At 38.9% G+C, this 14,971-nt stretch overlaps 1 long non-coding RNA gene across 2 annotated transcripts in view; it reads right to left on the minus strand.

The window, feature by feature from the left end:
• Positions 1 to 2,340: 2,340 nt before the first annotated feature.
• LOC147350141 (uncharacterized) overlaps positions 2,341 to 14,971 on the minus strand; it is an 89,796-nt gene continuing 77,165 nt past the window's right edge. For both annotated transcript variants that reach the window (XR_015149185.1, XR_015149183.1), the window contains 2 exons: positions 3,073 to 3,183; positions 2,341 to 2,552 (listed from right to left, as the gene is read on the minus strand). This is a non-coding gene — a long non-coding RNA (uncharacterized LOC147350141). The remainder of the gene's footprint in view (positions 2,553 to 3,072; positions 3,184 to 14,971) is intronic.

A 14,971-nucleotide genomic window follows, 5' to 3' on the forward strand; every position in this document is an offset into this window, starting at 1 on the left:
CTGCTTCATTCCACATTCTAAGGCCAAATTTGCCTATTACTCCAGGTGTCTCTTGACTTCCTACTTTTGCATTCCAGTCCCCTATAATGAAAAGGACATCTTTTTTGGGTGTTAGTTCTAAAAGGTCTTGTAGGTCTTCATAGAACCGTTCAACTTCAGCTTCTTCAGCGTTACTGGTTGGGGCATAGACTTGGATTACTGTGATATTGAATGGTTTGCCTTGGAAACGAACAGAGATCCTTCTGTCATTTTTGAGATTGTATCCAAGTACTGCATTTCGGACTCTTTTGTTGACCATGATGGCTACTCCATTTCTTCTGAGGGATTCCTGCCCTCAGTAGTAGATATAATGGTCATCTGAGTTAAATTCACCCATTCCAGTCCATTTGAGTTCACTGATTCCTAGAATGTCGACATTCACTCTTGCCATCTCTTGTTTGACCACTTCCAATTTGCCTTGATTCATGGACCTGACATTCCAGGTTCCTATGCAATATTGCTCTTTATAGCATCGGACCTTGCTTCTATCACCAGTCACATCCACAGCTGGGTACTGTTTTTGCTTTGGCTCCATCCCTTCCTTCTTTCTGGAGTTATTTCTCCACTGATCTCCAGTAGCATATTGGGCCCCTACTGACCTGGGGAGTTCCTCTTTCAGTATCCTATCATTTTGCTTTTTCATACTGCTCATGGGGTTCTCAAGGCAAGAATACTGAAGTGGTTTGCCATTCCCTTCTCCAGTGGACCACATTCTGTCAGATCTCTCCACCATGACCCGCCCGTCTTGGGTTTCCCCAAGGGCATGGCTTAGTTTCATTGAGTTAGACAAGGCTGTGGTCCCAACATCCACTGGATCATAGAAAAAGCAAGAGACTTCCAGAAAAACATCTATTTCTGCTTTATTGACTATGCCAAAGCCTTTGACTGTGTGGATCACAATAAACTGTGGGAAATTCTGAAAGAGATGGGAATACCAGACCATCTGACCTGCCTCTTGAGAAATCTGTATGCAGGTCAGGAAACAAAAGTTAGAACTGGACATGGAACAACAGACTGGTTCCAAATAGGAAAAGGAGTACTTCAAGGCTGTATATTGTCACCTTGCTTATTTAACTTATATGCGGAGTACATCATGAGAAACTCTGGACTGGAGGAAACACAAGTTGGAATCAAGATTGCTAGGAGAAATACCAATAACCTCAGATATGTAGATGACACCACCCTTATGGCAGAAAGTTAAGAGGAACTCAAAAGCCTCTTGATGAAAGTGAAAGTGGAGAGTGAAAAAGTTGGCTTAAAGCTCAGCATTCAGAAAACGAAGATCATGGCATCTGGTCCCATCACTTCATGGGAAATAGATGGGGAAACAGTGGAAACAGTGTCAGACTTTATTTTTCTGGGCTCCAAAATCACTGCAAATGGTGACCACAGCCATGAAATTAAAAGACGCTTACTCTTTGGAAGGAAAGTTATGACCAACCTAGATAGCATATTCAAAAGCAGAGACATTACTTTGCCAACAAAGGTCCATCTAGTCAAGGCTATGGTTTTTCCTGTGGTCATGTATGGATGTGAGAGTTGGACTGTGAAGAAGGCTGAGCACCAAAGAATTGATGCTTTTGAGGTGTGGTGTTGGAGAAGACTCTTGAGAGTCCCTTGGACTGCAAGGAGATCCAACCAGTCCATTCTGAAGGAGATCAGCCCTGGGATTTCTTTGGAAGGAATGATGCGGAAGCTGAAACTCCAGTACTTTGGCCACCTCATGCGAAGAGTTGACTCATTGGAAAAGACTCTGATGCTGGGAGGGATTGGGGGCAGGAGGAGAAGGGAATGACAGAGGATGAGATGGCTGGATGGCATCACTGACTCAATGGACGTGAGTCTGAGTGAACTCCGGGAGCTGGTGATGGACAGGGAGGCCTGGCGTGCTGAGATTCATGGGGTCGCAAAGAGTCAGACCCGACTGAGCAACTGAACTGAACTGAAGTGAGCTGTTAGAGCCTATAGTTAGAAAAGAGTTTAGTTCTATTTTTTCTTAGATTATGCCATGTTTTTAATACTGGTTAAACTTCTCTTGGGCTTCCCTGGTGGCTCAGAGGGTAGAGCCTCTGCCTGCAGTGCAGGAGACCTGGGTTTGATCCCTGGGTTGGGAAGATCCCCTGGAGAAGGAAATGGCAACCCACTCCATTACTCTTGCCTGGAGAATCCCAAGAACAGAGGATCCTGTGGGCTACAGTCCACAGGGTCACAAAGAGTTGCACAGGACTGAGAGACTCCACTTTCACTTTCAAACTTCTCTCACTTTTAAAGGCTTTATTTTTTTTTTTAATAGTAGTTTTAGGTTCACAGAAAAAATGAGAGGAACATACACAGTTCCCATGGACCCCTTCCCCACCTCGCACGCACAGCCTCTGCTGTTCCCAACACCCACTTCCGGGATGGTGCTTTCGTTATAACGGATGATTCTACGCTGACACATCATCACCGCCCCAAGTCCGTAATTTACACTGTGTTCACTCTTGGTGACATTACTTCTATGGGTTTAGGCAAACCTGTAACGACATGTATCTGTCATTATATTACCACATGCAGCATTTTCACTTCCCTCAAAACCCTCTGAGAGTGCTAGTCACTCAGTCATGTCCAGCTCTTTGCAACCCCATGAAATGTAGCCCTCCATGTTTCTCTGGCTGTGGAATTCTCCAGGCAAGAAAACTGAAGTGGGTTGCCACTTCCTTTTGCCACTTCCTTCTCCCCAAACCCTCTGTGTTCTCCTATCCATCCCTCCCTTCACCCTAATCCCTGGCAGTGGCAGATCTTGTTACTGTCTCCTTAGTTATGCCTTTTTCATTTTTCCTTTTTAGTAAAAGCAAGATATTGTACACAGCCCATTGTCCGTGTACATAAAACATTTTCACACTCCATTCTGACATAGGAATGGGTGGATGGGAACTTTGAGCAAAGTTGACTCTCCCAAAATGTCTGACACTGTTCCCACATAAGATTTTGTCCAACCAGCTTTGGATCCTGGTCAACCATGACATACTTTCTATCCAGCTGCTGTTCACTCACATTCTGGTTTATTCATTGGTCAGGGCTTCCCATTTTCTCCCTACAATGAAGGGCGTTTTGTAGGAGGTTCAGCTTCAACTTCATTTCAGCCTTCATGGTCTCCTGGCTCTTCTAAGAGGAAACAGTGGGGAAAGTGAGAGAGTTTTATCACATTATCCAAAATATTTAAAGAGATTTCTGCTTTTAGCTTAGTCAAAGGTGCATCTAAACCCAATAATATTTATTTTTAAAACACAGTGTATATCCTAAGTGATTATAGTCACACAATGCCCACTAACATCTTGTCATTTGGGGGAAGCAGGATTCTAATTAAGATATATTTGATACACTTTATGCAAGCAAAAAGGTTACCTCAGCTGTTCACCTTACAAGTGTCAATTCATAATATTTTTATTGTGTTCTGAAATCTTTTTAAAAATTAATTATAATGATAGCTAATGCTCATATTCACCAGGTGATGCTTTGAGATATTCACATATATTAATTCAGAGGTTAAGCTATGTTCTTATTTCTATTTCCCATATTGAGAAATAAGGCACAGAGAGATTCATTACTTCTTCCAGAATCACAGAGCCCATGAGTGTTTGAACTTAGGAAGTCTGTTTCCACCTTCCCTGGTGGTTTTAGTGGTAAAGAACGTGTCTCCCAATGCAGGGGACTTAAGAGACGCCGGTTCAATCTCTGGGTTGGGAAGATCCCCTGGAGGAGGGCATGACAATCCACTCCAGTATTCTTGCCTGGAGAATCCCATGTAAAGAGAAGCCTGGAAGACTAAGATCCATAGTGTCGCATAGAGTCAGATATGACTGAAGTGACTTAGCACACATGCCCACTCTGGCTCCAGAGTGCCTCTCCTTAAGTGTAAATGTTATCCTCTTCTGATGTATTTATCTTGCTAACTCTATTCCTTTTCACAGTTCTTTTGCTGGCATGAGTTAGTGTTGAAAATTTGGCTCTGAAAAACCAAGCCACTTGGTGGGTTTCTCTGAAATAATGAATCAACAGTTTGTTTTATCCACACTAACATGGATTCATGACCCATTAATATGACTAAGAAATGCCTTATGAGGTGACATTTGATCATTAGAAAATTCAAGACATATAAAAAGGAACATAGTTTCTCACATTTATTTTTATGTTTCCCTAATGGTCTGTTTTATGAAGATATTTTATTTACTCTGTTTATAGTAGCTTTCTTTAAAATTTAGTCTAAGTGTATAACATTTTTCCTCATATTTGATATTGGAGCTTTTAATAGATAGTGGAATAAATCTACTTAAATGTTTGTTTTTTTATGAATTTTAAGAGAGCTTTTGTTTAAAAAGCAAATTCAGTGTGGAAGGAATTACTTATTCTCCAGGAAGTGTGACCAGTGGCATATCCTACCAGAACCCAAGAGAAGTCAGACCCATTTCTGCCTCTCTGACTTGACAGGCTTGAGATGTGCTCTAATTTGGTCAAAGGGGGTCTGAGGGCAAGAGTGGAGCTGGGGCTCACTTCAATGTGCCATCCCGTTTCTTGAGTGCCAGGGAAGACTTTTAGGAGAAGCTGTCATGGTCAGAGAATTTCTTGAGGAATTTCTGAGTCTTTGAGCCTAGAAGGCTTGGCTTTGTGTTTAGATCACCAACAGCTGTATGGCATTAAGGCAGAGACTACCAAGGCCCAAACAGCTGAGGAACAAGATCTGTTGTGGAGCTGTGAGAATGAGATGCTTTCAGTAAAAGGTGGATAGAATACCCCTTGGGTATGACCTTGAGGTTCACATTCTGATGGCACAGCTAATGGCATGAGGATGCCAGTGAAGGGTATCAAGGATGTCAGGCTTCAACAGGGAGGGATCCAGAACAGGAGAGGTGTGTGTCATGGATGTTTATGGACTGGTTTGTGAAAGCAGGTTAGATATGCATCTGAGAGATTCCCAGACGCGTTTGAGGATGGTGAAGCATAGACTACTATAGTTAATGCGACATGAACTCTCACCTTTCCACTGATCTGGGGAGTCATGTTGCCATTCTGAATAAAAGATACTTCTCATCTTCCTGGCAAGCTCAGTGTGGCCATGTCCCTAAATACTGGACAAGATGAATTACGTGAGGCTTCTGGTAATACTCTTTTTTTGGAGGAAGCTTTTGAAATTTATTTCTTGACATGAAAGATGAACTTGATGGCAGGAACTTCAGCAGTCATCTTGAAACATGAGGTAATCGTGGATGAAAGACGTCAAACACTGATTGTGAGAGAGAAGTTCCAGAGTCTCTTATGAATACAATGTTTCACCTATCTTTCTTAAACTGCCTAACTCTGAGCTGCTTTTAAATGAGTAAATGATCATAATCATTACTGATTCGTTTAAAGAGGATTCCCAATACAGCAGTTGGAGAATAAAGAATCAATCTGATTAATAAAATATCCTGTGTATGGACAACCTAATCAAGCATGACAGTGTTTTGACTACAAGTTTAATATACAATAATTAGACTTCAAGTCACAAAATTGGCTGGAGAGAAGTTATCATTTAAACAGCAAATACTGATACCTTTATATAAACAATGCCCTTGCAGACATGATAAGTTTAGACAAAGAACTGAATACAACTTGGTGCCTGCTCCCAGGATCACACTTCTGTCAGAAGAAAGATGTGCATTTCATAAATAATATAAAGTGAATTTTAAAAATTAAACTTTATTTTTTTACAGTAGTTTTTGGTTCACAGCAAACTGAGAGAAAGACACAGAGATTTCCCATGTATCCCCTGCCCCTACACATGCATAACCTCCCCCATTATCAATCCCCTCCTCCCCAGGTGTGGTACATTTGTTACAATTGAGGAATCTGTATTAACTAATCACAGGCACCCAGAGAACATGGTTTACATTAATGTTTGTTCTGGCACTCTTGCCATTGTATATTCTATGCTGCTGCTGCTGCTGCTGCTGGGTCTAGGTTTGGACAAATGTATAATGACGTGTATCCACCATTATAGTATTATACAGAGTAGTTTCTTTGCCCTAGACATCCTCACTACTCCACCTTTTAAAACAATTTTAAAAGTTAATGTACAAAAAAGTTCTTAAGTAATGGTTGGAGATCTTAAGTACTGAGACACTCTGGCATCTCATTTATATAAGTATACGGTGTGTAATGTGTCCTTGGCTTATCTTCTTGACAATATCAAGATATTAGTGTCTCTGTAAATCTTCAGTTGTACACAAGCCAGGCCTTTTTAAAAAATTCATGAAACAGGCTGTAATGCATTCCCTGGCCTAATACCAGGATATTGTTGTTCATTACGTAGTCAGCTGATTGATATAATTATATTTAGTTTCCAGACATAGTACAGCACCCTTTACAAAAGTCCAGTGCTATGATCACTAAGCTGATATCAGTAATATTTGATTTAACGAGACTGAACAAGATGTTTGCAAGCACAAAATGACTATGCCATTCTCAGACAAAATTTCCGAGCAGAATAGCAATAAAATTATTTTGAAGTATTGGACTACTTACAAAGAGAAGAAATGATCACTAGAAACTAACATCAGTTGGCTAAGTACAAGATTTACCAAAAGCAATTTGTATCCTGTTAGATAAGGTGAATGAAGGACTCACGAGTATGTCATTTGCGGCAAGACATTGTCAAAAATTTTCTCGATTCAGTAGGAAACACTGAAACAATTTAAGCTAGATGATGATAGCAATCAGAAGGATTTAACATCTAAAGAAATGATTCCTGATTTCTTAAAGCCTCATTTCTTTCTCTATTAGTTGTCTGTTCTCATCTAGGTACATGCACGGGCAAGACAAATTGTGAACAGTGAAGTATCAGTTCAGTTCAGTTCAGTTCAGTCGCTCAGTCATGTCCGACTCTTTGCGACCCCATGAATTGCAGCATGCCAGGCCTCCCTGTCCATCACCAACTCCCGGAGTTCACTCAAACTCACGTCCATCGAGTCAATGATGCCATCCAGCCATCTCATCCTCTGTTGTCCTCTTTTCCTCCTGCCCCCAATCCCTCCCAGCATCAGTCTTTTCCAATGAGTCAACTCTTTGCATGAGGTGGCCAAAGTACTGGAGTTTCAGCTTTAGCATCATTCCTTCCAAAGAACACCCAAGGCTGATCTCCTTTAGAATGGACTGGTTGGATCTCCTTGCAGTCCAAGGGACTCTCAAGAGTCTTCTCCAACACCACAGTTCAAAAGCATCAATTCTTCAGCACTCAGCTTTCTTCACATAGGAAGACCTAAAGGGAGTGCTGAGGTGGCTCAGTGGCAAAAAATCTGCCTGCAATGCAGGAGATAATTGGTTTGATCCCTGGGTTGGGAAGATCCCCTGGAGAAAGAAGTGTCAAGCCAATCCAGTATTCTTGCCTGGGAAATCTCATGGACAAAGGAGCTTGGTGGACTACAGTCCATGGGGTCACAAAGAGTCAGATATGACTGAGCGACTAAAGAACATCAAAAATGGAAGTAAAAACATTTTGCACAAGGTAAACATGGGGATAGGTAAGAGTTTACAAAAGTAGCTCTGCATACAGTGATGCTTATTAAATGGAACACTTTCCTCTTAGTTATATATGGTTAAATCTGACCAGAGGACTTGAAAACAATGACATCAAGTCATAAAAATCACTTACAATTTGGGTTGTATATTTTTTACGTATCTACATTTCTATACGGATTTATTGAGATGAAATTTGAGTCACCAAAGGCACTTGTAAAGTGCTACTCATTCTGAATCCCAAATGACCTCTATAATATTGAATTGCAAGAGCCATGCTTCAGTTCAGTTCAGTTCAGTTCAGTTGCTCAGTCGTGTCCAACTCTTTGCGACCCCATGAACCGCAGCACACCAGGCCTCCCTGTCCATCTATAATATTGAATTGCAAGAGCCATGTTTAGTGATGGAAAACTCTGATTTCTAGACAATGGAATTTGCTTCTATTTCTAGATATTTGAAATGAAGCTTTGTAATTTAAAGAAATTAGCGCACTTTTGACTGATGTTTGGATTCAAAAGCACATTCCTTTTTATTTTTTTTAATTAAAGACAAAAGTATTTAATATTGATCTCAGAAAACTATTCTTAGTTAAAATTTATTATTGTCTATTTATATATTTCACTAAGAAGTTTACTGTAACTTATACAATGTTATATGTCAATTATATCTCAATAAAACTGGGGGCAAAGGATGTTTATTGTAGTTTTCAACTTGGTCAAACTCACTGTGTATGATTCTGATAGTGGTTTTCCATTTGTCTTCCAGCTATATATTCCTTTTACTACCTCATTAAAAACTACAATATTAAAATTAGTTCCTTGTCACAATTTTACTTCCTCATTTTGTCATTATGGTTAAACCAAACTTTTACCTCTAATTCATAATAAACATTTTCTTTTTTCTTCTCTCCTGGGGCCTAAGCTATTTTATTTCTCATTTAATTTGCAATATTGGCCTTCTCTTTCTCTGGAGATGCAAACAACATTTTTTCAAGTGATTTGTGTAAAAATAATTTTGAGGCCTAGTTATGATTTTTCTTTTCCAAATCTTTTTCTTCTGTATTCTCCTTCATGGGCATAAGCTCTATAAGGCAAGGCTTCTGTAGAGTAATGTTTTTCCCCAATAGAGTCAGATTTTTTATTTTTTTTACTCCTGCAGCAATTTATATGTTATTTATTATTTATTGTGTCTATGATTTATTAAATAAATTAAATGGTAAATAAATTGAAAGAAGAGAAACCTTTAAAATTTTTGCTTACACAAAGAAGGGACTGATTTAACTGTGTAATCAGCAAATAGTTTTGTGATTAATATAACATTATATGATTATACCCGAGCATCTCTTAAAAACCCACAATTTTGTGAGGTTTAAGAAATTCTATTAGTTATAGGAATAAAATTAGTTGCAATATAGAACTGTAATGTATCAAGAATGAAAACTAAGAAATAGGCATTAAAATAAGTTGTAAGAATCAGCCTGTAACTCACAGAAATGCAAAATGATTTTCTTGATATATAACACAATCAGATTATTTTCAAGTATCTCTTTTCTTTAATAAAAGTTTCTTCCCTAGTTTTCAAATTTCATTTTATTTTGAAAGGCAGTGTGTGTGGGAAGAGAAATAGATTTTAACCCAATTAAGGAATGTTCTTAATGAAATTATATATTCTGGTAGAGAAACTGATTTAAAGTTTGTAATAATTTAACTTAAACCCTGACTTCAGTAAAAGGTATTTCTCTATAATTCCTAAGCACATATTAAATAAACTTTTAGTAAAGCAAGAAAAATCTGAATTTTTGCCCAATCTTTTACTTTTCTTCTCTGTCTAGATTAATGTTTACCAAGACAAATCTTATATTTCTTATAGAACAGATAAACTGTAACCGCTGTGAATGTGCATTCTTTCTCTAATAAGACAATGGGATATCACACCTTCCCTCTGCACCCCTGCCTGCCCCAGCCAGGACCGGTTCACACCTACATGTTGGGTTGTGTTAACTTCGCCTCTGATTCCCAAAATAACACACGGTATCTGTGCTTGTGGTGCAAGGCTTTGCTATTTCCAAAAGGCCTGCATTTCCATGGAAACCAGACAGACAGAAAAGAAAGGATAAGTGCATGAAATCATTCCGTGCTTAGAAACAAAGCTGAACACAGACCAAGGGCCTCATCTGAATTCAGCCTGTGAGAACCAGGACCCACGGTGACCCTGGGCTGCCTAAGGAAAACCTGCTCCCCGCTGGCTTCAGCCCATGAGAAAATATCTCTTCTTCTCACTGGAGATGTTTAAAGGCTAGAAAGGCAGGATTTGAGATCCTAGAGCCCGGATTGTTTCTACCTTCTGCCACTTTTTGGTAACCCGAAGTTCACATTTCCATTCTGTAAAATACAAAATTTTTTTTTTTTAATTTTGTTTTATTTTTTAAATTAATTAATCTATTTTAATTGGAGGATAATTACAATATTGTGGTGGATTTTGCCATACATCGGCATGAATCAGCCACGTTTGCGCGTGTCCTCCCATCCTGAACCCCCTTCCCACCTCCCTTTCCACCCCATCCCATCCCTCTGGGTTGTCCCAGAGCACTGGCTTTGAGTGCCCTACTTCATGCATCAAACTTGCACTGGTCATCAGTTTTACATATGGTAATATACATTTTCCAATGCTATTCTTTCAAATCATCCCACCCTCGCCTTCTCCCACAGAATCCATAAGTCTGTTCTTTACATCTGTGTCTCTTTTGCTGCCTTGCATATAGGATCATCATTACCATCTTCTGAGTGGCTTATCATCTCAAACAAATGTTCAGTGTTACTTAAATCTGAAAATCGATTAACAATGCCTTGACATTTTTAAGAAATACTATGCTAAATGAAAGATGCTTGCTTACTGTAACTTAATCAAGCAATGGATATTTATCAAATGTCTACAGAAGACTTGTTATTGACAAGCAGGAAAATGTCTTTTAGTGAGAAACTAAACAACCATAGATCCAAGGAAAGAAAACTGTGCTCATGTCTACCCTCAGAGCTTCTTAGAGGAGTATGAAATTTTGATTTAACTGATATGAAACATGCTACTAAAACTATGTGTATATTATGGAATGTAAGTTGGTTCTATTTTGTGTGTGTGTGTGTGTGTGAAAACCACCTAACCATTTGTCATTAAGATAGAAAAAAAGCTTACCATGATTTCACTAAATAACAGGGACTCCTGTTCTCACGTCCACCTGACCCCATATCCTAGCATTTTGGTCACTTCACCTGGATGATAAGACATAGAAGTTCCAGAGAAGAGACTGCAGATGTTGTTTCGGGTCATTCAGTTTAGGTTTTTCTCTTTAGCCACATCTGATGCTATAGTTAAAGGATTAGTTGAAAGCCAAATAAACTTATTAATCTGTGTGTGTCCAAGTAACTTATTCTTTTCTGGTGTGGGACAATTATGAGTTTGACAGGGCTATTTTTGCCACCAGAATTTAGTTATTATAGCCATGTTAACCTAATTAAATAAGAAGGTCATTGAAATGAGATGGAACTAATTACAGACAGCTACGGAGGCTTTAAGTTACAGCCAATCAAATAATTTTTCTTTGCTTCCACACCATCTCTACATGGTTTTCCCCTAGCTTCTCACAGCGGAACACTCATAACCACTTCCAGTTTGATGCCTGATCTGAATTAATTTTTGCTCAAATGAAATCAAAGTTTTTAATATCCAGCAAGTAAAGGTCTCATATATGACATGAAGAGTCTCAACTCCAAAAAGGAAAAATCAAAGAAGACAAACTTGGTCCAGAGCAGTGGGTAATCTGGGAGATCCTCGTGTGTGTCACTCAATTTGAAATTTCCTCCAGTTTTCCTGGACTTGTGGAAGATTCTTATATATCAGAGGGTCCAGTAAACAATGAGAAGTGTGAAAGAACAGCACCCAATAAAGCTCAAAGGGTAAAGGATGGGTCCTGAGAAAGAAGAGAATAGCATAAATTGTAGTGGAGAGAATTCTACCCAATCTGTCATAGTGTTTTTGAAGTATGTTAGAGAGTAGAACCAAAGAGAAGACTCACATATGACATTTCAGAGACTGGTACTGTAATGAAAAAAATAACCATATCCATATTGGACAGTGAGAGGGCAGAATGTATATCCATTTAAAGAACACCTGTAAGACATTTGAATAATCACAAATGATCAGAAAGTGAACATTTGAACCTGAGGTCTCTGAAATTCTCTGGGTACAGGAATTCAACCTTATTGTGTTTTCCACCTTATTGCGGTGATATGACATTATGAAGTACTTGCTGTTAATCCCTGTGAATTGTTAACTGTTTTGCAACCTGTTGCTCCCTGAGACAATTTCTAGAGAACAAAGCTATAAGATCATTGGATTTTAATTTTAATAAAGCTTAGCTCATGCACGAGGTTTCCCTGGTGGATTAGCTGGTAAAGAATCTGCCTGCAATGCAGGAGGCCCTGGTTCGAGTCCTAGCTAAGGAAGATCCACTGGAGAAACAATAAGCCCATTCCAGTATTCTTGGGCTTCCCTGGTGGCTCAGATGGTAAAGAATCCTCCTGTAATGCAGGAGACCTGGGTTAAATCCCTGAGTTGGGGAGATCCCCTGCAGGAAGGCATGCAACACACTCCAGTATTCTTGCCTGGAGAATCCCCATGGACAGAGAAGCCTGGCAGGCTAACGTCCATGGGGTCACAAAGCATCGGATATGACTGGGTAACTAAGCATAGCACAGCACACTCTAGCAAAGTAATGCTCAAAATTCTCCAAGCTAGGCTTCAACAGTACCTGAACTAAGAACTTCTAGATGTTCAAGCTGGATTTAGAAAAGGCAGAGGAACCAGAGGTCAAATTGCCAAATCCATTGCATCATAGAAAAAGCAAGAGAATTCTAGAAAAAGTCTACTTCTGCTTTATTTGCTACACTAAAACCTTTGACCTTGTGGATCACAAAAATTTTTGGAAAAATTTTAAATAGATGTGAATACCAGACCATCTTACCTGCTTCCTGGGAAATCTGTATGCAGGTCAAGAAGAAACAGATAGAATCAAATGTGAGACACTGATGTATAGAACAGTCTTATGGACTCTGTGGGAGAGGGAGAGGGTGGGAAGATTTGGGAGAATGACATTGAAACATGTAAAATATCATGTAGGAAACAGGTTGCCAGTCCAGGTTCGATGCATGATGCTGGATGCTTGGGGCTGGTGCACTGGGACGGCCCAGAGGGATGGTATGGGGAGGGAGGAGGGAGGAGGGTTCGGGATGGGGAACACATGTATACCTGTGGCGGATTCATTTTGATATTTGGCAAAACTAATACAATTATGTAAAGTTTAAAAATAAAATAAAATTGGAAGAATAAAAAAAAAAAAAGCAAAAAAAAAAAAAAAATGACAGACCACAATAATTAGGAATACATAACTAAAAAAAAAAAAAAAAATAGAATCAATCAAAAAAAAAAAAAAAAAAGAATCAAATGTGAAACAATATACTGGTTCAAAATTGGGAAAGGAGTATGTCAAGGCTGTATATAGTCATCCTGCTTGTTTAACTTATATGCAGAGTACATCACGTGAAATGCTGGGCTGGATGAAGCACAAGCTGCAATCAAGATTGCTGGAAGAAATATCAATAACCTCAGATATGTAGATGACACCACCCTATGGCAGAAAGCGAAGAAGACTGAAGAGCCTCTTGATGAAAGTGAAAGAGGAGAGTGAAAAGTTGGCTTAAAACTCAACCTTCAGAAAACCAAAATAATGGCATCTGGCCCCATCACTTCATGGAAAATAGATGGGAAAACAATGGAAACAGTGACAAACTTTATTTTTTAGGCTCCAAAATCACTGCAGATGCTGACTGCAGCCATGAAATTAAAAAAACACTTGCTCCTTGGAAGAAAAATTATGACAAAACTAGATGGCATATTAAAAAGCAGAGACATTACTTTGCCAACAAATGTCCATCTAGTTAAGGCTATGGTTTTTCTAGTAGTTATGTATGGATGTAAGAGTTGGACTATAAAGGAAGCTTAGTGCCGAAGAATTGATGCTTTTGAACTGTGGTGTTGGACAAGACTCTTGAGAGTCCCTTGGCCAGCAAGGCGATCAAAGCAGTCCATCCTAAAGGAAAGCAGTCCATCCTAAAGGAAATCAGTCCTGAATACTCATTGGAAGGACTGATGATGAAGCTGAAGCTCCAATACTTTGGCTATCTGATGTGAAGGGCAGACTCATTGGAAAAGACCCTGATGCTAGGAAAGATTGAGGGCAGAAGGAGAAGGGGACGACAGAGAATAAGATGGTTGGATTCCAACACCAATTCAATGGACATGAGTTAGAGCAAGCTCTGGGAGTTGGTGAAGGATGGGGAGGCCTGGAGTGCTGCAGTCCATGGAGTCACAAAGAGTCGACACGACTGAGCAACTGAACTGAGTTGAATGAACAGGAAGAATAAAGTCACCTTTTCCTGACAAGGACTCTGCCAATGAAAAGTTAAGGAATCTTTGTATGCAATAGCCCTCTCAGCTTCCTTTTTGCCTCTATAAAAGTGTTCTCCTTCCCTTGCTCTGAGGGGACTTAACATATAGTTAAGTCCAAGATTGAGGATTTTGAATGGCCATTCTTTGTTTATTCCCAATAAATCCACCTTTCCTGGAGAAATATCTGGCAGCCTATTTGTTCCAGGTCAACACTGATTATTTCTACCTACTCAATACAACATGACTTCTTAGGGTAGATGACCACCTTAACCCTAGAGGTTATATCACATCGTCAGACTCCAGCTCATTCTATGGCATTATATGCACCTTTAGGAATTTATACTGGTCTCTGGGGAAAAATAGACCAAGAGATGGAAAACCCAAATATATTGTGATCACCTGGAGTTGACTAGAGCTAATATTGTTTCTCCTTGTATGAACACAGTTGACTTATAGAAAAATAAGTTACATTATTTGAGTAAGTTTGTGATTTTGAAATTTTATGCTTGCTACTTATTATTTTATCTGTATTAGCCTACTTATTATTTTATCTGTATTAACAAGTTGTTTAATTTTGTCTTAGCTACTTGAATTTTCTGGGCTCTGATAATTTTTTAATAAATTATGCAAAATACCTTCACTAACTGAAGGCATACAGTGGACCTATATTTACTATATTTTATGTGATTTCTGGGGGAAAATATAATATTTTCAAAGTATAACATTAATGAGTGTTTCAAAATTCTTAGCTTGAATTCTAAGTAAATTTAATGAAGCATTAATTGCATGTAGAAAACACACGTATGTCTCTTTTGGAATCATCCCAATACTATATCTTTTTTTTTCTTTTGATAATAAGCAATCTGTTTCTCTAGACTTTAAAATGTGTTGATAAACATAT

Source organism: Bos grunniens, chromosome 20 (genome assembly GCF_055505025.1).
Source record: "Bos grunniens cultivar Pamir isolate PY7600 chromosome 20, Bosgru_T2T1.0, whole genome shotgun sequence".
Taxonomy (NCBI): domain Eukaryota; kingdom Metazoa; phylum Chordata; class Mammalia; order Artiodactyla; family Bovidae; genus Bos; species Bos grunniens.